Source organism: Ostrea edulis, chromosome 7 (assembly GCF_947568905.1).
Source record: "Ostrea edulis chromosome 7, xbOstEdul1.1, whole genome shotgun sequence".
Classification (NCBI taxonomy): Eukaryota; Metazoa; Mollusca; class Bivalvia; order Ostreida; family Ostreidae; genus Ostrea; species Ostrea edulis.
The window spans coordinates 7,895,982-7,912,240 of record NC_079170.1 but is presented as its reverse complement, the minus strand read 5'-3'; the positions used below and the strand labels follow the sequence as shown (position 1 = coordinate 7,912,240).

At 35.8% G+C, this 16,259-nt stretch overlaps 1 protein-coding gene across 9 annotated transcripts in view; it reads left to right on the top strand.

The window, feature by feature from the left end:
* The window catches only part of LOC125653723 (uncharacterized), an 86,850-nt gene that overhangs the window by 26,404 nt on the left and 44,187 nt on the right, over positions 1–16,259 (top strand). For 7 of the 9 annotated variants that reach the window (XR_008796590.1, XR_008796589.1, XM_056143189.1 and 4 more), the window contains 2 exons: positions 4,938–5,157; positions 11,281–11,443. The gene's annotated coding sequence lies outside the window, so the exon portion shown is untranslated. The remainder of the gene's footprint in view (positions 1–4,937; positions 5,158–11,280; positions 11,444–16,259) is intronic. The other 2 variants (XR_008796588.1, XM_056143188.1) reach the window with 1 other exon arrangement.

Here is a 16,259-nt window from a genome sequence, read left to right as displayed (position 1 = left end):
GCACACTGGTACATCTTAAAAGTAAATGACCCCTAGTGGTTTTGAGGTTACATCATCAAAGGTCAATACACTCTGCAGGGCTTGAAGCTAACTTTTTGTCTCCAGTCCAGCTGAATGTGTTTATAAGACTTCATAAGTATTTTCCAAAATGATGCTTTAGAAAATTAACCAGTTCCAGTCAGTCTGCCAGACTTTCAACCAGTCACAGACTGACGGGCATATGTTAATTTTGAACCCTGCTTTGGACATAACTCAATATCTCAAGAACCCTTTGCCTGACAGTCATTAAACGTAGTACACTGGTACATCGCAATGAGTAGATTAGATGCCTATTGAGTTTGGTACACATTGTCAATGGTCAAATGGGACAGTTATATATTGTCTCCTTTATATTTTCAGACTTATTTGCATGACAGACATCAAATTTACTATACTGGTACATCCTAAGGAGTATATGATCCCTGTTGATTTTGAGGTCACATAGTCAAGGGTTAATCCACTCTGGACATGGAAAGATATTGTATGCTCAATTTGTTTGAATTGTTTTGGAACTACACCGCTTTTTATCAATTAAATGCCTACAAACAAAGATACATTGCTGGATCCAGTAAGTGCTCTACCAAGCCCATATCTTTGCTCCTCATGAAAATGTTAACAGCTGTGAAGAAGAAACTTCAAACTTACTGTGCGACTACATATGCCAGAAGTGGTGTTAATCTAATGTGGATTCTAAACAATTCTAAAGAACGTTTAGTAAACTTAAAATCGCAGAATTTTTCCCAAATCAATAGCATTAAAACCTATGATTTTTCAACACTGTACACGACCATTCCTCACGATAAATTAAAGACTAGACTTTTTGACATCATAGACAGTTGCTTCTTAAACAAAAACGGAAAACGGAAATATTCATATCTAGTCATCAGTCATTCAAAAACTTACCTTGTTAAACACCACTCTGATTCCACGCACGAGTCCTCTGAAATTGAAATAAAAAATATGCTAGAGTTTCTCATTGACAATATCTTCGTGGTCTTTGGTGATCAGGTCTTCCAACAGTCTGTTGAAATTCCCATGGGCACGAATTGTGCTCCTTTGTTAGCTGACCTGTTTTTTTATTCATATGAAGCAGAATTTATTCAAAAACTTCTACGTGAGAAGAAAAAAACTCTCGCTGTGACCTTCAATTCGACTTTTAGATATATCGATGACGTTTTGTCTATTAACAATGATAGCTTTCATTCATATGTCGATTTGATATATTCCTGTTAGCTCGAAATAAAGGACACCACAGAGTCGTCCACTTCTGCTTCATACTTAGATATTTTATTGAAAGTAGACATTAACGGCAAACTAACAACTCAACTGTATGACAAACGGGATGATTTCTGCTTCTCCATCGTCAACTTCCCATATTTATGTAGCAATATCCCATTATCACTTGCATATGGTGTTTATATATCTCAACTGATTCGATATGCAAGAGCTCGTTCTGGGTATAGTCAATTTTTAAATCGAGGTAAGCTACTGACAAACAAGTTGATGGTACAGGGATTTCAACAGTCTCGATTGAAGTCAGCATTTCGCAAATTCTATGGTCGTTATAACGATCTAGTTCGTCAATACAACCTCGCATTGGGTCAAATGCTGTCTGACGTGTTTCATACCGATTGTTAAGCCGTTCTTGGCACACTGATTTTGACTGCGGATAACTCCGTTTACCTGATCAGGATATGGGGCTCTCAGCGGGTGTGATCGTTCAACAGGGGATGCTTACTGCTCCTAGGCACCTGATCCCACCTCTGGTGTCTCCAGGGGTCCGTGTTTGCCCAACTATCTATTTTGTATTGCTTGTAGGAGTTATGAGATTGATCACTGTTCGTTATCTTCACCTTGCATGATACATGTTTGTAACCCGTTTTTTAATTTTGTACCATGGAGGCATACATGTCTCTGAATCATTTCTTGTTTACACTTGTACTGTTGTGCATGTCCTATATTGTTCAACCAAGCTTAAGATTGTTAATGTTATTTTTCAATAATCTTTATATTTATAAGTGTTTGAATCTTTAATAAAAGCATTGCATTGTATATAAAATGTTTGTGTTTTGTTTTAATTTGTGGTTGGTAATATCTCAGATTTTATTCAATGAATAGATAATTGGTTTGCATAAGCTTTGCTGAATGCTTTGTAAATTTCAGAAGCAGAATATACATCACTGATATTAAAGTGTGACTGTGTGTACATAGCCTTGATTCAATTATGTCATATTTTTTAGAAGAGTAGGCTATTCATGTTAATAAGTTTCTGGAGGTTTCCGCACTGCATAAACCTAGATTGTGAAGTAGTTTAAGTAGTGCGGAAACCTTGCGTATACCTAAGGTGGGGACTAGTTTCAGTAGTGCGAAAACAGTGCAGAAACCTTAGGTTTCCGCAAGTTTCCGCTGCGTAAACCACCTGGAACCGGGGACGGCCTAAGTTTACGCACTCAATAAACCCCATGTAAACTTCAAGTTTCCAACTGAAACCTTGCGTAAACAATTTGTTTTCTTAAGTTTCCACACCATGGAAACCATTATTTTTCATACAGTGATCTGCTTAGTCTTTGGTAAACAGTCTATTTGAATTCTCAAGGGCACGACTTTTGAAAAAGAAAAAATATATGTGAAGAGTATTTACCATCTTACAACTATCCATCCTTCTTATATGAATACAAAATATGTAACATCAGTGGAATTTTCAGTAATGACTTCTGCTTATATTTTTTAAAATCTCTATTCATTTGCTGATTAAAAACGTTTTGAAAATTTCATTTATTCTATCCATGTATGTATTATTGAAATGTTCACATGTTATTGTATCTGTGAAATAAATGAAATTTAAAACTTTGAGAAAAACACATCAATGGAATTCTACTTTTTAAGTACACTAATTTTTATGAGATTTATCACTCCTCATTATTATCACATTTCCACTGAAGTCACCCCATATGTAGTATTGTTTGGAATGTTTGATATATTGTTTGATGCCAGTTTTTAAATCGAAGCAGGCTACTGGCAAACAAGTTCATGATGCAAGGTATTGTCATAGACAAGACGAAGTCTGTAGATAGTTAACCACCTTTTAATGCTGCGCTGGTGCAAGTAAAAGTGAAAGTGTCAGTGGTAAAAGGCTACAAACAACACAAAACAATCATAAGTTCACAATCATGACAACCATCAATATACAATATCTATTACATTCGCCTTTCACGTAAATGCATGCATGGTACCCTCAAGTAAATACTTACACCGTGACGAAACAAAAAGAAAATATGAATACACAGAATGTCCCAAACAACATTTCTGGCGCGAGAAAAAAATTGCGTTAACTCAAAATACAAAAGAGTCCCATACTCTTTTATATGATTAACTCGAATATATGAATTCGTATGTAAAGAGAATGCTTCGTAACTTGATTCAAACATATAACATGACACAGGGGTTCCAACAATCTCGTTTATAATCAGCATTTCGCAAATTCTATGGTCGTTATAACAATCTAGTTTGCCAATACAGCCTATCATTAGGTCAAATGCTGTCTGACGTGTTTCATGCCGATTGTTAGGCCGTTCTTGCCACACTGATTTTGATTGCGGATAACTCCGTTCACCTGATCAAGATAAAGGGCTCATGGCGTTTGTGACCGGTCGATAGTGGATGCTTACTCCTCCTAGACACGTGATCCCACCTCTGGTATATCCAGGGGTCCGTGTTTGCCCAACTATCTGTTAAGTATTGTTTATAGGAGTTTTGAGATTGATCACTGTTCGTTATCTTCACCTATCATATCAGATATTTTATGTTGGTAAATTATAGCAAATATCCCTCAAAATATTTTCTATCGAACTGTACAAAGAAGTTTTTAAATGTGGTGATTACTTTGTGTTACTTACAATTGACTCTGAATCTCAAAATGATAATCAGATTTCTGTTGTTGCTATCGTCATAAAAAATGATAAACTTGAGATTTTTCCCTGCCGAAATATTTTCATAAAATCCATGGTACGGATATCTGACCTCAATTAAAGATACACATAAAGATGACATATGATTATAGAAAATATTCCACATTCAATAACTTTTAAATGCATCGCTTTTCTCGCACTTTGTCACTGCTCTTCTTTCAAAGGTTTTACCATGTGCTAAATCAACTTTGCACTGCAAAACATATTGACATAACTTCATGTAGTTATGGTTTTTATGACCAGCTTTTGAAAAGAAAATTAAATATGTCTTACGGCGTGACCGTGTTTGAGGGCGAAAAAAAAATATTTGCATTACTATCTAGATCCAAAACAGGACAAAAATATCCTGAAATATTAACACCTAACTTTTGAGGACAGAGTTCAATCAAAGTAATCTAACTTTAAATATTTTGATCCGCCTATTCATTGAACGCGGGAAACAAATAAAGCATCTAGTAGAATGATTAATACACAGGCATGATTTCTTCAAAACTATGCAACCTATAAGACAACTTCCAAAGACATGTATTCTCAAGATACTTGAGTATTTGTTTGATGATAAAGATATCTAAATGTAACATTTTCTGATGATCTACTACGATGATTATTTCTGCGGGGGGGGGGGGGGGGGGGGGTTGTTGCTGGGAGTACAGATTCTCCTACACATCCCCGTGTAATTAACTTTTCAATCCGTATTGTGACCCTCACCTACCTCCCAGGGCATTGATTGCTTGTTTGATTGCACTTTGATATGATAATATTCCGTCTATAAAGTCCAATTGAGGTAATATAGCTAGAGATTATGTAATTTCCCATACGTCGATAACCCTGGTTTAAAATACGTGACTGACATCTATCATTCTATCCCAATAATGACGATATGCGTTTTCGTGTAATTGATTTTCTAATATTATATATTTTCAATTTTAGAACCTCTGCATCAAGCCAACTCACCATGGTTATCACCTTTGTGTGTATTGGTATGTTTTTGACCTTTATGATGATATGCTGTGTATGCATATGGAAACAGGATAAAGGTTTATGCAAAGAAACATCGAGTACTACAGGCCATTTGGTGGACAATTTCTTTCCTTGAGAAGACGTAATTTAATTTCTGGAATCATGATTAATGATAAGCAGTAGCAGTGAGGTACATATTTACAAAAAACATGACTGACAATCATCCACAATTCATTTCTGCGGTTTTAATTGATCAGTTTTGTTGATCTTAAAGGGAAAGGCAACCCAAAATAGTTTTACATGATAAAAGATTAATCATATGATAAAGATTTGTCACACAATTATGTTGATATATGGCCTAGATATGCTTCATTACTAATTTGAAAACGTCAAAAATTGAAATTCCCGCTATCTATAGAGGCTGCCATGATGTGTAACTCTTTTGTATTAAAGACCACAAAAGTCAATACTTTTGACGTCACACCGTCTGTTCCGGTTTTGATGAGATTCTAAAATCATCCACAGGTCCTTGGCTTACCCCCCCCCTCCCCCCTCCGAATACATGAGTTTATTTTAAAAAAAAAATTCTTGAAAATATTTATAATGCATGTCAACAACGTCTTGCATACCCATAAAATCCAAAATAAATCCTTTAAAAAAATAAACTTTCTGTCAATCAATTTTTTTTTCTTCATTTAAATAACTTTAACAACTCATAAACTAACTAAAAAACCCATATTAGACATACCTTTGCGGGTTTATTTTTATACTATGTGCCACAGAGCACATATACCCCCAAATGCAAAAGCCAAATTTTAACACAAGAATGCATGATCTCATGTTTTACTAAAAATATGCACCAAAGCACATCATATTAAGCTATAATATATAAAAACCAACAGTTATTCATTTATCGAGAGTATTTTTAAAGATATTCAATTTAAAACATACACAATTGCTGTTTAATCTGCTCACATCCTTCAGAAAAAAATCACAGAATATCGCAATTTTGAAAAATTCTCAAAATCTAAATTGTTTACATGCCAGTTTTTCTTTAAAAATATTTAGAATTATATCTAAGGTTAACAAAAAAACATATTTTACCATAGTTGACCAGAGATATTTTGCAAAATGGTCTCTTGAATACGTAAACCCCCATTGTTAAATTTAAGTTTTACAATTATTCTTTGCACACTTTGAAAAGAGTAAATTGTAACAGCAAATACAGTCTTAAAATCAAGATTAACAGAATATGTATATATATGTGTGTAAAACATACTGAAAATTTTGTCCTACCAGGCAATTGAAACACAAGGAGGGGGCGCTCCCCCACCCCTTCCTTTTCTCACAATTTTTTTTGGTGTGTGTGTTATTCTATTTTTGTTTGGCTATCAATCATATCATACATAAAAATACCTACATGCTATCTCATACTTATAGAAAAAATAAATATAGTGTAACATATGTGTAGATTCTAGCAACTACAGCTCATGTACAAATAATTTTGTTTTTTTTAAAGTACTTGTGAAGAAGAGTTCAAATATTCAACAACTTTGATGATGATTTTCTGAGGATTTATAATTCTGGGTTTCTTTGAACCAAACACAAACTCACTAAAAACAGTTTGAATTCCACTGTGAGGGTCACGCCTATGTATGATTTTTAACTTGTTCAGGCTTAGATTGCAAGCTATGAGCCTTTTAGAGATCAATGTAGATATCACATTGCTTTGTACCATTGGAGCTAGTGAGGACTTGATACTATAATAATGCATGGTAACTATATCTACGATTCACATTTGAATGCTAAATTTGACTCGTACAGTTCTCGTAAACTACAAACATCAGACAAAGAAGTTATAACTGGAACTTTCTAGTCGGTGTTTAAAATCTAAAACCGAATACGTAAAAGCACGGACTTTCCTTAAAAGGGGCTTATTATCAATTATTCCGATGATTTAAGCTTTTCCATCGTCAACTTCCCATATTTATATAGCAATATTCCATTATCACCTGCATATGGTGTTTATATATCTCAACTGATTCGATATGCAAGAGCTTGTTCTGCGTATAGTCAGTGTTTAAATCGAGGTAAGCTACTGACAAACAAGTTGATGGTGCAGGGGTTTGAACAGTCTCGATTGAAGATAGCATTTTGCAAAGTCTACGGTCGTTATAACGATATTGTTCGTCAATGCAACCTATCATTGTGTCAAATGCTGTCTGACGTGTTTGACTACGGATAGCTCCGTTTACCTGATCTGGATATAGGGCTCACGGCGGGTGTGATAGGTCGACAGGGGATGATTACTCCTCCTAGGTACCTGATCCCACCTTTGGTGTGCCCAGGGATCTGTTTGCCCAACTATCTATTATATTGCTTATAGGAGTTATGAGATTGATCACTATTTTTTATTTTCACCTTTCATTCATACGAAAAGACAAAAAATTATCAAATTATTAAATGTGTGTCCATGAGAAAAACATGCAGAGGGTCTGAAAGCAAGTTTGTCAAAATTTCTTGAAGACACTTTGCATGAATAGTTAGGTCAACCTCACCTACTCACTGTGTACGTCGAATAACGCCTACTAAGTATTTCTATTGCCTTATTTCTATTGTCGCCATCAAAACATTCATCATTTGTTACCTACTTTGCATGTAATTTAATCAAAGTAATTAGTTTTATGGAAATAAAGATTCAGAATTTTTCAAAGGGATTTGATGGTAAATTTGCATTATTGGAATTTTTATCTAGAAAAGCACACATTTCTAGTAAGAATGCATCATAGAATAAGCAAACTTCAGCCTTGACATTACAGAATATGGACTTTCTTGTAGAAAATTGCTGGTTAGTAAATATAATGTATGGTAATTCCTTGTTTTGAAATAATTTTACCTTTAAAAAAATACATCCAGAAATACAACATACAAAATTCTTTCTAAATGGCTGTTATTATCTTCCTTCTGTTTTCGGATTATGTATTTCCTTTGTTGGTAATTGGTTGAAAATACATAACGTTGAAAGTTAGAATAAAATGTTGTTCTTTGCAAGGGGACAGGGGATGCTTACTCCTCCTAAGCACCTAATACCACCTCCGGAATGTCCAGGGTTATAGTATACGTGTTTGCCCAACCCTTTATTTATATTATAGGATTTATAACAACAGGGGATACTTACTCCTCCTAGGCACCTGATCCCACCTCTGGTGTGTTCAGGGGTCCGTGTTTGCCCAACTATCTATTTTGTATTGCTTGTAGGAGTTATGAGATTGATCACTGTTCGTTATCTTCACCTTGCATTGATCACGGTTCGTTATCTTTGCCTTTCATTAGTAATTTGGCGCTTATCTAATTTTATACAGCTTAACAATTTTAAAACATTTACAATCGTTAAAATCAGTCTCATGTTATTGTTTCATTGCACTATATGTAACTGACATTTCGTTTAATTCTTAAAGCAAGTTTTAAGACCATTACTCTATTTTCATAAACGATTGTTAAAACAAATATGAGGAAGAGATAATACGATAAAAAACGTGATATTTTACATTCCAATTTGATATTATCATGAAAGGTGAATATAACGAACATTGATAAATCTCGTAGCTCCTATAAGCAATACAGAATAGGGAGTTGGCTAAACAAGGACCCCTGGTTATACCAGAGGTAGGATCAGGCTAGGAGGTTATAAAAGTTAGCTTGGGCTCCAGCTCCAACTCTAGCTCGAAAAAAAGATTTGGAGTATGGCTCCAAATAATTTTAGGTTATAAAAACTGGCTCAAGCTCTGGCTCCAAATCAGGATCGAAAGTTGTCTTGAAATTTTGAGCCGGAGCACATACTTGAAATGTGGGTTATAAAACTTTTGAGTAAGGAAATCATACTCCAAATGGAGTATGCCATACTTAAATCTCGAGTAAGCTCAATAGCTTACTTGAGATTTAAAGTATGTACTCAAAGTGTCGTTTGCTTTTATAACAAGAGGCCCATGGGCCACATCGCTCACCTGAGTCACCTTGGCCCATATCTGAAGACTTTCCATATATATTTGCATGTAAAACCTTAGTCCCTATTATGGCCCAAACTACCCTTTGCAAACTTGAATCTACACTATGTCAGAAAGCTTTCATGTAAATGTCAACTTCTTTGGCCCAATGGTTCTTGAGAAGAAGATTTTTAAAGCTTTTTCCTATATTTGTATGTAAAACTTTGACCCACCCCCCACCCCCGCACTTGTGGCCCCATCCTACCCCCCGGGGGCCATGATTTGAACAAACTTGAATCTGTACTATGTCAGAAAGTTTTCATGTAAAAATCAGCTTTTCTGGCTCAGTGGTTCTTGAGAAGAAGATTTTTACTATATATTTGTATGTAAAACTTTGATCCCCTATTGTGGCCCCATCCAACCCCCGGAGCCATGATTTGAACAAACTCGAATCTGCATTATGTCAGGAAGCTTTCATGTAAATCTCAGCTTTTCTGGCTTAGTGGTTCTTGAGAAGATTTTCCCTATATATTTCTATGTAAAACTTTGATCCCCCCTTGTGGCCCCATCCTACCACCGGGGGCCATGATTTGAACAAACTTAAATCTGCAATATGTCAGGAAGCTTTCAGGTAAATTTCAGCTCTTCTGGCCCAGTGGTTCTTGAGAAGATTTTTAAATGACCCCACCCTATTTTTGCATTTTTGTGATTATCTCCCCTTTGAAACGGACATGGCCGTTCATTTGAACAAACTTGAAAGCCCTTCACCCAAGGATGCTTTTGGCCATATTTGGTTGAAATTGGCCCAGTGGTTCATGAGAAGAAGATGAAAATGTGAAAAGTTTACAGACAGACGGACAGACAGACGGACGGACGCCGGACAAAATGTGATCAGAAAAGCTCACTTGAACCTTCGGTTCAGGTGAGCGAAAAATGGCTGCATGCCGACAAACGTGCTCCAGACAATATCAGAGACAGATCATGCAACCCTTTAGAAGAATTATCTGCAGATGATGTTTTTGCTAGATATATATTCCTACCACACACCATTATGGATCTCTTGCGTCAGCTGCGAGACATATCATCTTCAACTCAGCGGAACCTTCCAATTCCACTCCTCCTTCAATTACTAGTAACACTGAGATTTCTAGGTTGGATTTTACAGATTTTATAGGGCTTGAAATATGTCCTATGTAGTCATTTTTACTATTCTCTGTCATTTTTAATGTGAAATTGATGAAATAATGCAAATTTTAAGGGTTTTTGGAAAAAAAGTAAGTTCTCTCAAAAAAAGGTTATTAGATGAATCAAAATTTTGTCATTAATTCTCCGAGAGTAAAAGAAATCATTGCTTTCTTTTATCGTTTACATTTTTCTAAACAAGATATCATGATTTACCTTAAATTCTATAAGTTTAAGGGAGGGGGGGGGGGTTACTGTCCCTGAAACGTTCTACTTCCCCACTTAAACGGTGAAGCAAAGCGGAATATTTCGGATTTTAACCTTGATTGTACTTATTTTATAACAAAGGTAGGGAATATATATATGTGTGTGTGTGTGTGTGTGTGTGTGTGTGTGTGTGTGTGTGTGTGTGTGTATAAAAGCACGAAAACCCAACAACACCCTACTTTCTTAAAGTGTCGGATCTGAGAAGATACAAGGCCAGTAAAGAAATTTATAAAAGCACCGAAAAGGTAGCTTATCAACAGTGTATCATTCTTGTTACCATCTTCGCTAGCCAAGGGTTTTCGGTCCACTCCGCTCCCCATAAATTATGGGGAGCGGAGTGGACCGAAAACCCTTGGCTAGCGAAGATGTCTTGTTACCAATGTAGTTTATTGATACTTGTCGTTTTTCGTGGTGTGTGTTATTTGTTTATGTAATATACGTCTCTTGATAAAGACGCGGATTGCGTCGAAAATTTGAGTTTTAAATAACCAACAGTGTCGTGGCCTTTTCAGTGCTTATATATATATATATATATATATATAAAGCACAGAAAATTTCCCTTTATTTGGATACCCACTTCCGCCCCTACCCGGGGTTGAACTCACGACCTGCGGAACCAAATCTCCTAGCAGCATGTAACCAGCGCGCTAGACCGCTCGACCATCTAACTTGCTTTCGATGACGATGGAATTCTCGCCACGCTGTCACACGCCACACGGTCATTGAGAATGGAAATGGGATACAGTTATTTAATGTACATTTAAGAGGATCATACATGATACATATTGCATCGAAATATTTTATATATATATATTATATATATATATATATAAATTGATGATCAGATGGAGTTCAATCACATAACATTTATTTCCCTACAGGCTGTTTCGTAAGGGGATGGTTTCCCCTCACTCGTCGGGAGAAAAATGACATCTAACGAAAAACATCCGCATGGCTGAGAATATGTTACACAGAAACATACTGGATAGTTGCTAAGCATGATTACACACAGGATTTAGTAAATAGAAATTTATGGGAATGACGGTAAGTGCTGACAAGTTCTGAACGCTTATTCAATGAAGAATATTATAAAGAATTTCTCTAGAATACAAAGGTTGCACTTTTTTTAAATGTTTGAGTATGATGATGTTTTTCCTAAAATTTCCCACTTGATTTTGTAGTCAATATTTTTGTCTTTCAATGTCCATATGAATTTGCTGAGCTCGGTGGTATTCTTTTTCGTGGGATTACGGAATGAATGAGTGTGGTTGGCGTATCTTAATTTGAACTCGGTGTCTGCTAGTCCCACGTAGCTCTCTTCTTGTCCATTATCGGCTCTGACTCTAGCTAAATACACAATTCCGTGGGTGCGACATTCACCGTTGAGCGGGCATTGATCTTTGTTTCGGCAATTACACCTGTTACATGTATCTCCGGTCTGGCGCACTTGTTTGATTGAAGCGTTATGCGAGTCAATTACATTTTGCATGGATGGCATACAACTGTATGATATTTTAATAGTATTTCTGTTGATAATCGGACGTAGAACATGGCCTATCGGGAAACACTCATCTATAATTTTGAGAAACTGTTTACCCAAGTTTGTTTTTACGTTACTATCATATGGGGAGTTAAACCATGTGATGTTACGGGAACGATTTCTTCTGCTGTTCTGTTTAGTTTTGGCTGATTTGTCGTATGTTAGCTTGTATTTATAGCCGCTTTCATCAAGTGCTTTTTGGTATATGCCGGCGGCTTTGACGAATTCCTCTTTGTCCGATGAAATTGATGACAATCGGTGATTGATGCCTGATGGTATAGCTTTAAGTATGGAAGGCGGGTGGTTGCTGCCGGAGTGTACGTAACGCGGAATGTTGCCGGGTTTCAAATACGGGGAATGTTTACTTGTATTTAAGTTCAACGTTACGTCCAAATAGTTGACCACCTTCTTGTTGATACGGAGACCATGATCCTCAAATATCTTGCACAGACGTTGTTTTATCTTCTCTGTGACTTGTGCGCTGCATTTCGTAACGCCTAGTCCGTCGTCTCTGTATAGTCCTACGTTTAATAGACTACCGAACTCGGCTTTGATCACTGACAGCAGGTAGATGCCGACTAATTCACAACACTCAGCGCCATCGTATGAGCCCATGGTAATATCGAATAGATTTTCTTTGGCTTCTTTCTTGACCCACGGTTCGTTTTGACATAGTAATAATGATATATATATATATATTTAAAGTCTCTTTTTTGGAAGTAAAATACAGAAAAAACTCTAAACACTTTGTTGAAATATTTCGACCGTGTTACCAGTCTTCTTCAGTCGAAACAAAGTGTTTAGAGTTATATATATATATATATATATATATATATATATATATATATATATATATAATCGATTCGGGAACTGAATGTTCTACAGTTCTGAATACATCTGTATGTCTATTTCTCATGAAATGATCGTAAAAAGGGTGGTATAGGTACCTCGTGTTGATGCCTGAACACTTCTAAATAGTATAAAAGGTTCATTCCCACGTACATTTTGTGTAATTCACTATATTGCAACTACATGTACAATATATCGACCTGAGGAAATAATCTCAGAATTAATGTATGTACAAAATAGTGTCACCATGAATTACATTTAGATTGTGCAATATATATTTGTATATATTTGATGCGGATAAAACTGTTTATTGTATACTGAACTACACGTATATTATATGTAGGACAGAAATGTACGAGAAAAATTACATCTTTATATTAGAGATTGATTGTATCTTGCTTAACGTCTCGCTCGAGAATATTTCACTCATATGGAGACGTCACGAAGACCGGTGAAGGGCTTCAAATTTAAGCCTATGCTCGGCGCTTACGGCCATTGAGCAGTGAGGGTTCTTTAGCGTGCCACACCTACTGTGACACGATTCATCCGTTTTTAAGGTCATCTCCGAGGACCCGTGACATTCACATCTTATGCCGAGCGTTTGGCGATGGAACTGTCACTATCTGTTTTAACGACTTAGGTCTGTCGCGGCCGGGATTCGAACCCCGGCCTTCCGCATGCGGGGCGAACGCTCTAACCTCTCTACCAAATGATACAAAAGTTTTAAAGGTTGGGGAAAGGAGGAAATACATTTATTGACAATGTCTTTCATAAACATAGACGTAAAATAATCAGAAATACTTGTCAAATCAGTTTGACATTTTGGCACGATTGTGCATTGAAATGTAGCATCAAGTTACTTTTTTTAAGATAGCGGGGGGGGGGGGGGGGTGTTAAGGAAAAAGATGACTTGTGTAAAATTCTTGTGAAGTGAGACAAAATAATAATAATAATAAATTGTGCTTTTACCCAACCTTGTAAATGCAAAAATGATAATTGGGAGGGGGGGGGGGATTGTTGGGGGATGTGAGGTATTTATTGATTGTCATAAACTGCCTAATTTTTGTACATGTACCAGCACTCGTCCTGTGCAACGTGTGCATGTATAAGGGTTGAATTCATAACTGCAGGTTCTTACATTCTTCTCTCATTCAGAACTAACACCCCCCCTCCACTTTTAAACCAAACAATAATTATGTTTTGTAATATATTGAAAATGATTCATTCTATTTTGGTGAGTGATCTGCAATTTTCCTTGAATTTTCACAGTTGATAATCCTGACATTTGAACTTTACAAATTAAATTTTTGATATAAGAAAATTAAAGTTTACTTTCACTTTTACGCACACGTTCCTTTTTCATTTTTGCCTTGCTATGAAGATCGATCCTTTCACTTTGGTGTAACGGCGATTTGTGAACGGTGAACGCAAAACTGTAAAGGGAGAGCGAACGGGAAAATGGTCAAGTATCTAATGGACACAGACTACCAATTATTTTGCTATACATTCCTTTATAACATAAAAATTAATATAAAAAATTCCACCGCCTCAACTTACCTGAAATTTGACACAGACTTAGAGCAATTCAGGTCCAAAAATATTTGTGAATTTCAGTAAAACCCACCGCACACAAGTCCTGTTACGACACCGCAAGTAACCCCTACCCTGCATATTTCCCTTTCCCTTTGAGAAGCAGGTAAACAATGGCCTATTTACACCCTTCCTTTCCTACTACACACTTAAGAGCAGAATTTCCCATTATTATAATATTTTAATTTTTTTTTCAGACCCTCTTCTTTCCATCTATGCCCTATAATAAACACAAATCCACCCCACATACATCCCCAATAATTTTTAAGAAAAAAAAACCGGGCACTACAATGAAATAGGGGTAAACTTAGTAGTCTGTAACCTAATGTTTCAGGGATTGTAAATCCGTCACTGGCTATACAGCTCTGCAGACGATAGCGAAATTTTATATTGTAAATGTCTATGATATATACATGATACACAGTAAAAATGGTAATATACATGCATATATATATAGCCCTTTATATTTACAGAAATTACATCTAATTCAACGAATATTTCTTTTTAAAAAATATCATTTAGAACAGTTTTAGCAAAGTACTAGCACTAAATAACTCTTATAAGGATTGGAATATTGCTGTGAACTGCCGTCATCATAAACACATGGGCGCCGCCATTACGGAAGAAGTATAAAAAAGGCCGCTTGTGCAATTGAAAAAAGTTTTGAGTACGAGCTCGAAAACTGGAGTAAGTACTCCTAAGAGTACATACTCGAAATGTTTTATAACCTTAGAATCTGACCACGTACTCCTAGGAGTATGATTTTGAATTCGAGCTAGAGTTGGAGTTGGAGCCCGAGCCAACTTTTATAACCTCCTAGCCCGGTGTCTAGGAGGAGTAATCATAATATATCTTGTTGAATGCATGCATGGTTTTTTTTTTAATTCTTCAGTTTTAGGCATCAATGCTTACCATGTCTTTTTAATGTTTGTTAGAATATGTTTCGTGAAGTCGCAAATTTTTCTAAAAAGTTGCACTTGATTTTAGAATAAATCAGAAATAAACTGCATTAGATAGTTTATAATGGCTTGAAATCTCGTTTTGACCAAGTATGATACAGATGGTTTAGTGGTATTTCCAAACACATGGACTTCTATAATATAATGTATAATTTTCACCCAATTTGCGTTTCTGTCAAAATACTGATAAAGTATCATGAAAGATGAAGATAACGAAAGTGATCAATATCATAACTCCTATAAGCAATACAAAATAGAGAGTTTGGCTAACATGAACCACTATCTAAACCAGAGGTGGGATTAGGTACCTAGGAGGATTACGCACCCCCTGTCGACCGGTCATACCTGCCGTGAGCTCTATATCTTGATCAGGTAAATGGAGTTATCCGTAGTTAAAATCAGTGTGCCAAGAACGGCTTAACATTCGGCATGAAACAAATCAGACATCGTATAGTTTCTTAGTGTGCTAATAATTTCTGAAATAATATTAATGTCATCCAATGATAGCAAGCATGAGTTATTATTGACAAATAATAAACTTTGTGACAAATTGTATGATGTATTCTGAGATTCCATTCTCTTACATGGATATTTTCTTGGTGATTGTTTTCTCTATATTTATATAGTACAAAATCAACAGCAATCCTTCATATTTCCTTGCATCAATTATTTGTATTTGGTTACATGTAACTTATTTTACAGCAAACAATACATCTTGTCTAATTACTAGATTTACACTATTCTTTGATTTGATATGTAACCAATTAGTTTTACTTATGTTGGTCATGTGACCAATATCGATTTGTTGACACAAAGGAGAAGCCACTCTTGATCAGTTGTCTGAATTTAATTGAATTTTCCGGCTTTACATGCAAACTGTACTGCTACCGTTATGATGTAAAAGTATTTAGCAGCCGAATTC